This window comes from Cupressus sempervirens, chromosome 7 (assembly GCF_028749045.1).
Source record: "Cupressus sempervirens isolate cs-2001-9-10 chromosome 7, ASM2874904v1, whole genome shotgun sequence".
Classification (NCBI taxonomy): Eukaryota; Viridiplantae; Streptophyta; class Pinopsida; order Cupressales; family Cupressaceae; genus Cupressus; species Cupressus sempervirens.
The window spans coordinates 344,222,885-344,236,767 of NC_143124.1; the positions used below are offsets into that span (position 1 = coordinate 344,222,885).

Consider the following 13,883-nt stretch of genomic DNA (forward strand, 5'->3'; position numbering starts at 1 on the left):
TCATGACCTCCCTACGGTTTTATCAGTTTGAAATATATCACATTCTATAGATAAAAAAATTCAAGGCGCACTGACTATACATAGGAGTTGCGGGTCCATGGAAGGTGGTGAGACAATGTCGCAGATGCTTGTGATGGATGATACTTCATCGAGTCATTCTAACAAACTTTTGTCGCACTTTCCTTGTGATTCCACCATTTGTATACCTCTTGTGGGTTGAGATTTGACTCACAATGACATTTGACCATGAAATGACCTATGTATTGAAGCACTTCAACCGATGCCTTTACGAGATCATCCATTTCATCACATTAACTACTTTAAGTTAGATATTTTATCCAACTATTAACATGTTCATGCTCTTGACCATGATTTGGGATGCTCGATGCTCTTCCTTGCAATGTACATTCTAGACATTTCTAACAATCAATGAATTCCACATCTCTGTGCAACATTTGATTAAAAGCTCACCATGCATTTTTAGTCTCTCCCATTTGGAATAATATTTCAATAAGTGCGTTGCCTACAAACATGTCCATCCGTAAGCCATTTATAATAACATAATTGTAAATTTCCTTCCCCAAATTAACATTTCCCATGTATTCAAAACAGGCACAGATAACTCATGCCAATGTAACCAAACTAGACACCAAAGTAACGAGTTTCATTTCATGAAACAATCTCATGGTCTTGTAATAGTGCCCATCCCTATTGGTGAGCTCTCAAGTGTGTGCATATTGGCAAAACACAAATAATCATGATGGGATATAATTCAACACTATGCACTACAAATTCTTTAAATAGCTCAAGCACCTCTTCACAATCACCGTTCTACACAAATCCACCAATGGAGTTTCATTTAACAATATCTCACTCAATCATTTTGTCAAGAACTTGACACATCTTCCAAACAACCATATTGAGCATACATTCATACACGGTTATTTGCATGGTCTATGATGTCGTTTGGAAACCAATGTAGAGATAAACTTGAAGATTGAGTATAGCCAAGGCTTTTTGGCTTTTGTATTACATGAACATGGATCCTCGCTACATGATTCCAATGTCACCTTCAAACGCAATCATCATTGCCCAGATTGTTCCTTCGCTTTTTGTGGTTCATATTACTCTCCACAATGACATCTTGTCATACAGTTTGTTGACAATCGACATGCTCTACATGGCAATGTCCGACTCTAATTGTTACATGACTATATTGTCTTATGGGTGACTTTAAATTGTAAGGCTCAATATCCATTTGGTGCCTAAAGTCTTTATCTTCCACATTCGCAAAATTCACTTCAAAATACACATTGTCCTTAGCAAAATCAGCTCTACTTATGAGATCATTGGTTTGGAATCTCAACTTCTTCCACCTTGATCAACTTGGTTGGCATTCTCAGTTGGCAGTTTGTTGATTGATTGTCACATAATCCCGATGTTATTAGATCAAACACTTGATGTGTTTACCTAGGAGATTTTATTTGAACGATTTCAATGCTCACAAGTTGTGGATCTTCACAGGCGGCCTTTGAAGTCTTTAAACAAAAATCACCATTCTTTGTGCTCGCATATCATCCAATTCTTTGAAGAAATGGGTTGCCAATCTATGGCCCACGGACTAAGATTTAGTATGAGTTACTCCTTGCATTCTTTGAAAACTTTGGCAATGCACTTTTCTCCCATTAGAGTAATGTTGAATTTATCATGGCTTCTGATCTTTAAACCACCAATTCCATCCTTAAATGTCTGCAATGCAATTTTGCATCACACACACCTTGGAGATGATTCACCTTTCAATTCTTAACCTTTATCAACTAAACAAAAAGGTTAATAACCATCTCAAAAATGCATGTTTTGAGCCTTTAACCTTGACCTTTTTAGTTTTGGGGGTTAAGGTTAATGGTACAGAACACTTGTTTGAGAAATTTATCTTAATTAATTTGATACTCCTCTCAAAGGTTAATGGTTAATGATGTGGATGAAAAATGCATGTTTAGTACCTTCCACTAAATCTTGAGACTTGGGTATTGGAATTTGGACAAAGCTCGAGATGAGCTAATGGCACATAGATCACTAAATAAACCAAAACACTCAACTTATGCAAGCAAGAGATTAACTGAAGCAAGTACAACTCAACCTCGTATAGATGTCCTCCAATTATATTCTCATTAACTCGATGCCAACCACAACAAATATAAAGAATACTACTTCAAACATCAGATTACATGCAAATTACCAATGCGAGGGATAAAATTTGCTTGAATAACTCAACCCCCTAGATGTTCTTCTCTACGATCCAACTCCACTCATTGAGAAAATTATGAAGCCATTTTTGTTGTCCATTAACACCCTAAACACTAATGTTATAAACTACATTGTACCGTCCCATGGAATCTTCCTGCAAATTATTACTAGCAGCAAGATAGTGAAGAATGGAAATTTTGTACAGCTTCAAGGTAAAGAGTCATCCACACACATTAACTAGTGTAGATGTTCTATTCTGCGATACATTCTCATTCATTGAGAAGATTATGAAATTATCAATGTTTTCCATCAATACCCTAAATGCTTATTATACAGTACATTGTACCATCCCATGGAATCTCCCTGCAAATTAATACTTGCAGCAAGATTGCGAAGAATGAAAATTTTGTATTGCTTCAAGGTGAAGAGTCATCCCCACACACATATAAACTAGTGTAGAGACAGTAGACAGGTACAAGAAGCACCACTTTTTATAAAGTAATACATAATCCAACCTGAGTACTTGCATTTCTGCTTTTGTTGCCTCTGCCTCGAAAAAATTACATTCCCAATCTTTGATACAGGCATTCCCTACAGTTTAAACCACCAGTCCATCTACCCTCCTCCAGACAGCTCTAAACACTGTGCCTATCCCCAAACCCTACCAATAAAGAAACACTACGGAATACGGTCGTGTTCTTCCTTAGAAGATTTACAGACTTCATCAGAATGGCTTTTGCAGTAGTATTATCCTCATCTTGATGAAAATGGCTTACTGCATAGCAATAATAAATTATCATTTCCTGCAATATTTAGCTCATGCCTAAATATAAACAATGATGTTTCGTTTGGTCTTTATTACGTGTCAGAACCAAGTATAATATAACCTTCGAATGGAAACTACTTTGTATTTGCTTCACATGAGTTATCGAGGATGTATATATGAAAAACAATGATGTTTCGTTTGGTCTTTATTACGCGTCGGAACCAAGTATAATATAACCTTCGAATGGAAACTACTTTGTATTTGCTTCACCAGTTATCGAGGATGTATATATGAAAATATTTTTAGTTTAGGTTGAAAATATTCCCCTGATAATGTGTCTATTTAATTTATTAGAGAGTTTTTACAATTATCATATGGCTTCAACAGAAGGCATCTTCATTGTGTCTATTTATTTTATTAAAGAATTTTTACAATTATCATATGGCTTCAACAGAAGGCATCTTTATTGTGTATATTTATTTAATTAGAGTTTCACAGTTTTCATATAGCTTCAATAGAAGGCATCTACCCTCCACTTTTGATAATATTGTAATTTTCAACTGCTGTAAAATCCACAGTTCCCACCATGAAATCCACATAACCTGATTGTATTACAGTCGTCACAATTTTCTTTGTAATTTTTTTCTCTGTAGAAATTTAAGCAGACCACAAAAGTGCAAACCTATCCCAAAAAAGCCCACAAATTCTAACTTTTGAGAAATTCCAGAATTCCATGTAGGATCTTGCTGTTGAGATAACATGGAATGGATGACAAATTTAGCATTTTTGCAAGGATAAATGTCAACTTGAATTAATCAAAACATTCCAACAAACAATGATCGTTAACAATCCAACATGCCAAGATCAATAGACATTCAAGCCAAATTTCTGTCACATGATTCCAACCACTACAAATCAGGAAAAGGAAGTATTTCCAACATCAAATGACATACCCAGATTATGCATGCAAAGACATCAACAAAAGCGTGTACAACTCAGCCCCTTATACACTTCCTGTGATCATTTGCACGTTCATTGAGAAAAAAAGAATGTCATTTTTGTTATCAATCAATCAAACCAAAAATTGTTAATACTGAAAAATTATACAGTACAGTGTAACATCTCAAAGAAGCCCTCTGCAGATTGAGACTTGCAGCAAGATAACAAGGAATGAACAAAGCAAGTATTGCTTCAGGAGAACGAGTACATCAAACACAAATTAGCATGGCGACCAGGCTCGGAAATTGGGCTCAGACGCTGACTCAGCAATGACTCGGCGTGATTAAAAATCCATGAAATTCAAATGTTTTTAAGGAAGCTACTTTGCACACATCCACAACTTTTCATAGATCGTAAGTATAAATGCAAATTTTTAAAAAAAATTACTTAAACTGGATAAAATAATAGACGTGTGTCCCAGTGACACGTCGAATAATATTCATAGAATATGCAGTCCATTGAAATAAAAGTTAAAAACATGTATCAAAATAAAGACTCATAGTAGCCTATGTCCTCCTACAACTACACCTAAGATAGGTCATGGAAGACTCTAGAGTTTGGAGGCATCATCTCTTCTTGTTTAAAAAGTTGAACCTCGGTGACATGTTCATCATGATCATCCTCATATCCTCGTAGTCATCCTCACAATCCTCATCATCAGAGTCGGATTGATCACTCTCAGCCTCGGGGTCCTGCACTAGGTCTCCTCATGCTCTCGCCTCCTTCACTACCATCAGCACTGCCTCTATCTCTGCCTCTCAATCCACCTGATATTTGGCTGAGCCTAGAATTTTTTGAAAACCCCCAAATTCTATAATCTGCATTTTAACTCCTTTGAAGCTGAAACCTATCTCAAACATCCTGACAATATTTATACAAATATAACTTAAAGTATCAACTTATACTTCCCAAAAAATAGTTGCATTTCTCAATCTTCAATATCAGGCATCGTCTGTAGTGAAATAAACAAATTTGCTAACCTTCCTTCAAAATGGTCTTACCCTATTTATTAATAAAAACAGTGTGTCCTGCACACACAAGCCATTGCCCCTAACATCATCTGTAGTGAAATAAACATATTTGCTAATCTTCCTTCAAAATGGTCTTAACCTGTTTTACCCTGTTTATTAATAAAAACAGGGTGTCCTGCACACACAATCCATTCTTTATTATTTGTAATGGCAAACTTATCTTACCTTATTTACTAATAAACACAGGATCCTGCACACACAAGCCATAGCCCATACTAAGCCATGTCAATGTAAGTACTGGCTTACACACCATACAGGTACATAACTAATCTTTATTTTTTGTAATGGTAAGTAACAAGCATACTTTTACATAAGACTTACAGTCTAATCCTTATCCACTTCATTTCATCCTCACTTTGAAATGACGTCTTCAGATGAAAATGGATAATTAGAATGATGTATTTACTTAGTCTTTGAATCAACGGATTTACACTACCTATCACAACATCCACACCCACTATCATGCATCAGGTTTAAAATGTTAGGTGTAATGGTAAACTAATAAAACATATTTGCTAATCTTCCTTCAAAGTGGTCTTACCCTGTTTATTAATAAAAACAGGGTGTCCTGCACACACAAGCCATAGCCCCTACTGAGCCATTCCAATGTAAGTATGACTTGCACACTACGTAACTATTCTTTATTTTTTGTAATGGCAAACTTATCTTACCCTATTTATTAATAAACACAGTGTCCTGCACACACAAGCCATAGCCCCTACTAAGCCATGCCAATGTAAGTATGGCTTACACACCATACAGGTACGTAACTAATATTTATTTCTGTAATGGTACATAACAAGCGTACTTTTATTTAAGAATTACAGTCTAATCCTTATCCACTTCATTGCATCCTCACTTTGACATGACATCTTCAGATGAAAATTGATAATTAGAATGATGTATTTACTAGTCTTTGAATCAACGGATTTACACTACCTATCACAAAATCCACACCTACTATCATGCATCAGGTTTGAAATGTTAGGTGAAATGGTAAACTAAGAAAAGCAGCTAGTCATTTGAGTAAATGATTATAGTTTTTATTATAAAATATTCAACAATTATGTTCAAATAAGGTCTCTAACAACTTCACAGTTCTGGCATTTAGCAACTTCACAATTCTAGCATTTTGAGCCAAAAAGATCCATAAAGATCAGCATAAGATTTATTTCATGAAGTAGATACTCATCACTTGATCCCATCACTGGTTAAGTTAGAGGAAACCTAGTAGATTGCGATGCGGAAGAGAATTCAATATGTTGGCATTAGAGAATTAGAAGAGAATTCAATATTTTTGGCATTAGGGAGCATGTTGATTCTCTTGATATTTGTGATGTTTTTGGTATTGGCTGTAGTGTTTATAGGAAGTGACATTTGTAAATAATACATCTATTTCACTGTTCAGTAATTTGCATACCTTGCCAAACATTCTGTCAAGCAGTTCAGTTGACTTGTATGTGCTTTCACATTTTGCACGCATGTTTACCAATCAGTTGTAACTACAAGATCTGACAACATTGCTGTGATGGATTCCAATAGGAATTTAAGGCAGAGGGACACAAGCTGCTCATGCAGAGTGTGTTGAGAAAATTGAATGGCTATCAATCACAGATCCCTGATCAGTCAATCACATGGTTATACATTATCTCTGCAGACACTTTCTTTGATATATTACTTTTGCTCATTGCAGTGTCTCCCCAATGGACTACTCTATTCTGAGACAATGTATTAATTCCAAGGATGATGCTACAGTGCATAAAAAGGCAACAACAAACGAAGAGAAAGAAAGGATAAGTGAGCAGATAGAAAGTAAGGTGATCGAGGAGGTCCAACAATCACCGTGCCATGGCACCAGGCCATTGCAGCTACAAGATCTGACAAAATTGTTGTGACGGATGTCAAACCCCTATTCTTACACAGGCCAGCTGGATGCTAAATAATCTTACTGAATCTGGACATCCACCTATAACATAAATACATTATGTTGATGTCCTTCACTTGTGGATTTCAGTGAAACCAAATTTCATCGAGGCTTTTGATCAAACAGTTCACATACCTTCCAGTTGTAGACTCTTGAGAAAAGTGATATATCTACAAAAACTATTAAGATTCTAATGACTATTTCAATTGTGTCAAATGTCTGCAAGAGCATTTCCACCTTCCACTACAGCAACTACACAGACAAAAATACATCTGCTGTGCTTAACTATCATAAACTAAGTCATGACGGCTTAGTCAGGTGGCTGATGTGGGCCTATTCATACCCCCAAATGTATTTTATTCTGCCCCACGTGTTCATGTCATTGAGGCTTTAGATCAAACAATTTAAATACCTTCCAGTTGTCGACTGTTGATAAAAGTAATAAATCTATATAAACTATAAAGATCCTAATGACTATTTCAATCATGTCAAATGTCTGCAAGAGCATTTTCATCTTCTGCTACAGCAACTAGATAGACAAAAATGCATCTGCCGTGCTTATATTCACAAACTAAGCTATGATGGCTTAGTTAGTTGGCTGGTGTGGGCCTATTCCTACCCCCAAATGTAGTTTGTTTTACCCCATCTGTTCATGTCCGACTAGTCACTTAAATTTTCAAACACTATTCCCGATTAGAATTTTGGTATTTGCCTTAGAGATAACGGTGACTAACTATTTGGACAGAAGTGGACACAATAGAACAGAACACCCTTAAGGAAAAGAACAGGCACACAGTGCATGGTGGCTAAGCCCAGCCCTCCTGATTCTTTGATTTGCCTCATTGAAGTTATCCACAATTATGTAAACCGTCCCCATACATGAAGATGAGACTAGTAGGCTTCTACTGTTTCAATTGCTCGGATGAGACCAGATGTAACATCCAGAATTATCTTTAAAAGATTAAAACTACAGTACCTACTTAGCATTCTGAGCTAACAGAAAATCGAAGTGGCACCAATTTCATCTCTATCAGATCGTTATACTTATTATTTGCCTTTCGGCTAAGCATAGCACAATAACTTACACGACCACAGCATTCAGTGAAACTCGAAAAGATGCAGGAATGTCTTTCACAAAACAGTTTCATGGTTTTCTTCTGCCCAAATTGCAGGATAAACTTGACATGTGATTGGAGGAAGACAATTGATCTTACTAAGAATTTTAGATACTCCACTCAACTACAAGATCATCAATAACAAACCCAAAGAGAAGACATTGAAAATAAAAAAATCAATCTCCCAAACTCCAATAGTTTTATCTCCACTGCAAGAGAGCAACGAGGAAGCTACCCTACTTCAACTTACAGGAATTCATGCCAGACCCCACATTGCTTGTGTGCACTTGCTTCAACTGCACCACCTCTATAACCTCTAGTTTCATATCTCCAATAACATTTCACCCCGTATAAAAACTCCCTCCCTTACCACCACATGTCAGCATAATACTACTCAATTTTCATCCTTAATTTTTCTCAACAGAATAGCCATCCCCCTCACTGCAAGCTTAGCCTTAAAAAGTGCGCCAGTTTCTCTATCTATTACTATAACCCTAATTCTGGTGAAATTTCCAGAGAGCAATTTGTTGCAGTAAATTGGTAGTAATGGAAAACAATTAGCTCTTGCAAGAATCAATATCAATTACAATAACTAACACATAATAATGTGGTAAAACAATTGCTCAGTAAACAGCATTTATTTCTTACAATTTCATTGACGCTAACTCATAATCACATGATGCAGGAGCATCTTGGGTTTGCTCGGTGACTACTTTGGAGGAGCGCTTGGTAGTTACTTTGGAGGTAATTTGTGTGTTTACCAAGTGTGCTCGGTTAAGCTTTGGTTCATGCTCAGTCAGTGAAGAGATGGTACTCAGTCGTTACAGGGTGATTTGTGGTTTGCTGTGTTAACCGAGTGACTCGGTTAATGAAGGGGAACCGAGTGACTCCATTAATGAAGGCGTGGTTGGGGCACTCGGCATATATTGTGGCTCGGTTTACAATGGGAACTTGGCAGTAGTGTTGCCTGAGTTAGCTCAGTCATTGAAGGGAGCTCAGTTATGCTTGGTGATTGCTGACACTCGGTCATGTCTTGGTTTCCTGTGCTGAGTTGTCTGAGAACTGACCCTTTGGCATTTAATTTGGGTTGTAGGCATTTAATGAGTGTTGCAACCAACTTGTGGCTTATGCATATATTTAATGTAAGGGTTTAATTTAATTTGTAATGGGCTAGGCTGACTTGTGACTTAGTCAGGTATAAGTAGGGGGTCTTGTGAAGTCTTTTAGGCATCATTACATGGGAGTGGATCGCGAGTGATTCATTCATGGGGAGTGAGTCATAGACTCATAATTCATCCAGCTTGGAGAAGAGGAAGCGGCAGAAGAGCGAATTTTGAGAAGGACTAGTAGTTGAGGCTTGGGAAACAAGGAGATTGATTGGTGGGCTTGCGAGCACAAGTTTAAATCTTCCTTAGAGATTTCTACTAGAGTGTGGACCTGGACTAACTAGTGTTTGGGTTGGATCTTGATGGATCTTGCAGAACTATTATTGTAATTGCCATTGTATTTGGCCCCAACCCGGAAGGCCTTACAACCGGGCTGTAAAGTTATTTTATGAATAAAGAGTTGCATTTGATATCAGATTGTGTATCTTATGTTGTGTTTCCACTGTGAGGTTATTTGCAGGGGTCCAAATTACCTCCAGTAGGGGTATCCTCGGATTTTCGCTGCATCAACACACTACTAAGCCGAGGAGAAACAGAAACAGACAATCAAAGCCAAAATTCTCTAGCATGATCCCAACCACTATTAACCAAAAAGGGTAAAATTATAAATAATTCGAACAAAAAATGTCACCTTAATTACATATGAAAGGAGATTAACAAAAACATGGACAGCTCAGTCCCTTAGATGTTCTTTCCTGCGATCATATTCACATTCATTGAGAAGATTAATAAGTCATCATTGCTGTCCATAGATCAATCCGAAAAACTACTACAATGTTAAAACATTAAATAGAACAATGTATCATCCCAAAGAATCTTTCTGCAAATCAAGACTTGCAGCAAGATAGCGAGGAATGGGAAAAGCCAGTCTAGCTTCAAGGGAACGAGTCAACCACACACAGATTCGCGTGAAGACCAGTGAAAGAAGCGGAAATTATTCTCAAATAATGCATGGTAAAACCCTAGAACCACTATGCATAAGACATCAAGTCGTGTAGTATTCTAAGCTAAGCCCTTACACTTCTAATCTTTGACTGCCTCTTCCAAAAACTCATCGCACCTCTCAACCTTCAATATCAGGCATCCTCTGCAGTAAAATGGAATAATCGATTAAACCACCTTTAAATTACCCTACACGCTGTGTTCCGCACACTCAAACCATAGACGTTTTGACTGGGACGATCTACGACAGAATTGCACGATCCTTAAATAGAGCAATGTATCATCCCAAAGAATCTTTCTGCAAATCAAGACTTGCAGCAAGATAGCGAGGAATGGAAAAAGTCAGTCTAGCTTCAAGGGAACGAGTCAACCACACACAGATTGGCGTGGAGACCAGTGAAAGAAGCGGAAATTATTATCAAATAATGCATAGTAAAACCCTAGAACCACTCTGCATAAGACATCAAGTCCTGTAGTATTCTAAGCTAAGTCCTTACACTTCTAATCTTGACCGCCTCTTCCAAAAACTTATCACATCTCTCAACCTTCAATATCAGGCATCCTCTGCAGGAAAATGGAATAATCGATTAACCCGCCTTTAAATTTCCCTACACACGAATGTCCCGCACACTCAAACCATAGACGTTTTGACTGGGACAATCTATGGCAGAATTGTACGATCCTACCCAAAAGGAGGATTTAGAAAATTTCAATATCAAGGTATTACAACTACGAAGATGACTAATTATCAAAAAGCCAAGCCATTTATTGTAGCCTACTTTTAAGATGGATTTTCTTACAGCGTAGTTCTTCTGCAAGGCATTAACTAAGAAATACCGTTATAATCGCATCTTAACTCATTACGCTTACGCCATTGCTACGTTCTGTCTAATATTTGCAGAAGAAGATATTATCACCCTAGGGCTTACCATATTGAATATGCTAATATTTTTAACTTTAATAGTAACTACAACTGTCCCCATTATTCAGTGGAAGAACTTATTTCCTTACTTTTTTATATTGTAAAACAGAGTATTATAACTTACAACCAAAACATAAAGTAAGTTCAATTATCCGAAATTGAAATTAAATATTTGGAGAACCTCTAAATACAAGGAAAGTTAAAGGTGGAAAAAAGTACTTATGCCAGCAATCGGTAGCAAAATCATAATAAGATCTGGCCACACAAAACATTGACTTATTCACAACCAACGAATTTAGCTCTACATGTTGTGAACAAACATTTTAGTTCTGTGAGTTCTCTCGATGCAATTAGATTAGGCTGTGGTTCATAGATTGGTAACGATCTACTACCGCCAGATCATTGGATGTTATCATTCTAACATCCTCGTGGATATTTAATCAAGCTTATAAAACATGTTCCAAAAATGTAAGAAATTTATAATAAAGAAAATTGTATCATTCCAAAGTATCCCTCTGCAAATCAAGATTTCGAGCAGGATAACGAGTTATGGAAAGAGTTGATATAGCTTCAAGGGAACGAATCACTCACACAGAAATTAGCGTGAAGACTACTGAAAGAAGCCGAGATTTTTATGACCCCTATTAAAACATACCGGCATAAAAAAGCAGTGGAGAGAATAACAGCAAGCAATCTGGTCTAAACATTTACCCTGCCGTTTGAATTCTTTTGCGGACACAGTTAAATATATGTATTCATCGAATCCTAGGGCATGCAAAAGAGCTTATTCTGATTAAAATCTCTTGTAAAACCCTAAATAAATAGCCCAGCACACCCAAACCCTAAAACCTTCTCACGGAAAACATTTGTATAGAACCTAGAGGAGACGCATTTTCGGTATATATTTAGTTTTAAAAGAAAGTTCACGAAGATAAAATAGGAACCAGTCGTATTTTTTTTGGAGGAAAATTGTCATTTTCAGTTGATAAGGAAGAAAATAACAATCTTATATTTTTGTTTTTCAATGTAAGCAAGTGTTAATAGTGGCCAACTTCTTGTCCATTTGGTTCATGGAATTCTAGAAATTGAGATTTCTACAATTCTCGACTTAGCCAAATCAAGGTTTTCCAAATCTTCATTCATATTTTTGGAATTTTACTTGAATCATTTGTTTCACTTAGAAGATGAGTGGGAAGACACATTTTTATGCGTAAGCTTGGAGTTGTAGGTAGGCTCCAAAAAGTAGCCCAATCTATTATTTATATACTCCTCAAAAAGCATAACCAGGTTTTGATTTTCAATTCCTGCTTGTTAGTAGACAGTCTGAAAACCTGGTTTTGAGACAAAATTAGAAGTCTAGTATTCTAATCTCATTTTGCCAATTTTGAAACAAACACAAGAAATTTCAAATCTAGATTTTGAAAAAGTGAATTCCTGTCATCTTCCACGAACCAAACGGACCCTTGTTAATCCATCTCTTATATAGGGAGGACACTTATGTTTTTCCCTAGCTTATGTCTATAATTTTATTTTTTCGAAAATGTGCATACATGGTCTTAATTATAGCATTTACTAATATTTAAATTATTAAAGTTTAAGTTTCTATTATTATTGAATGGCTTTTTTAATTGGCTCTTTTGTATTTTTCCAGTGATTTTAAAGATTTTAATAAGAAATATTTTTAAAAATTGAATCCATCATTGTGTGGGTGATGTATGTATCGAGTTAATGTTGAGCTATCTTCTACATATGTGTGTTGCATGTTTACTAAAATGACAGAAAGTGGCTCTCCTAGTTTTCTTCGCATGGGTTGACTACGAGCTTTAAAAAACTTTACCCCGTCTACAGGCGAGTTAAAACTTCACCTCATCTATAAACAAGTTACTTTAGAGTTATCTTTTGCAGGCATCTATTGCACATTTTTTGAAAGAAACTTAACTTTGCATTTCCCACTTGCCTCGCCAAAGCTTGTCACTCTTGTAATTTGTAGGTTTGTTGCTTGCTTTATTGCTACATATATTGAGAATAGAACATATAAACAAAGTATTTCATAGTATGCCAACTATGAAGAGTGGTTCTCGCACTTATTTTCAATGAGTTTGAAATATTTATAAACAAAGTGTTGAATTTTCACAGATCAGTTGCAAATGTATTAAGCACTACCTTATTAGGTATGTGTTTTCCAAATGCAACAATCACTTACATTTATATTGAGTATAAGCCATGAATAGACATGTCCCTTCATGGGACATGTCTATTCGTTAATCAAATAATTAATATAATAATATATTTAATCATATATATATATATATATATATTCGACACAAGCTATCAAACATCAACACTCACTCTTAGCTAGGGAGGACAAACACATGTATTACCTCAAAGTAATATCAAGTTAGCAAGATTAAGGATATCTTTGATTAGAAGATATCCATCATTTTTATATCAAGAGCATTGGTCTCCCAGGATATCAACATATGATATTCACCAAATACTCAATAAGGGTTGATATCACATTTAATATCATGAGTATTGGTCTCCCAGAATATCAATGATATTCACCAAGTACTCAAAATAAGGTTTGATTTGACATATGATATCAAGAGTATTGGCCTCCCAAAATATCAATGATAGTCACCAAATACTCAAAATAAGGTTTGATATCACATATGATATCAAGAGTATTGGTCTCCTAGAATATCAATGATATTCACCAAATACTCTTTGAGTAATGGCCTTCTAGAATGTTGAGATGCAAGACACTCACC

At 36.1% G+C, this 13,883-nt stretch overlaps 1 long non-coding RNA gene and 1 other non-coding gene across 2 annotated transcripts; both read right to left on the bottom strand.

The window, feature by feature from the left end:
* Positions 1–2,583: 2,583 nt before the first annotated feature.
* Positions 2,584–12,003, bottom strand: LOC149546835 (uncharacterized). The gene is made up of 2 exons (XR_016353782.1): positions 11,824–12,003; positions 2,584–5,158 (listed from the first exon to the last, which is right to left on the bottom strand). It is a non-coding gene; the product is annotated as an uncharacterized LOC149546835 (long non-coding RNA).
* Positions 9,916–9,995, bottom strand: LOC149546836 (small nucleolar RNA SNORD25). The gene has a single exon (XR_016354599.1). It is a non-coding gene; the product is annotated as a small nucleolar RNA SNORD25 (small nucleolar RNA).
* Positions 12,004–13,883: the final 1,880 nt, after the last annotated feature.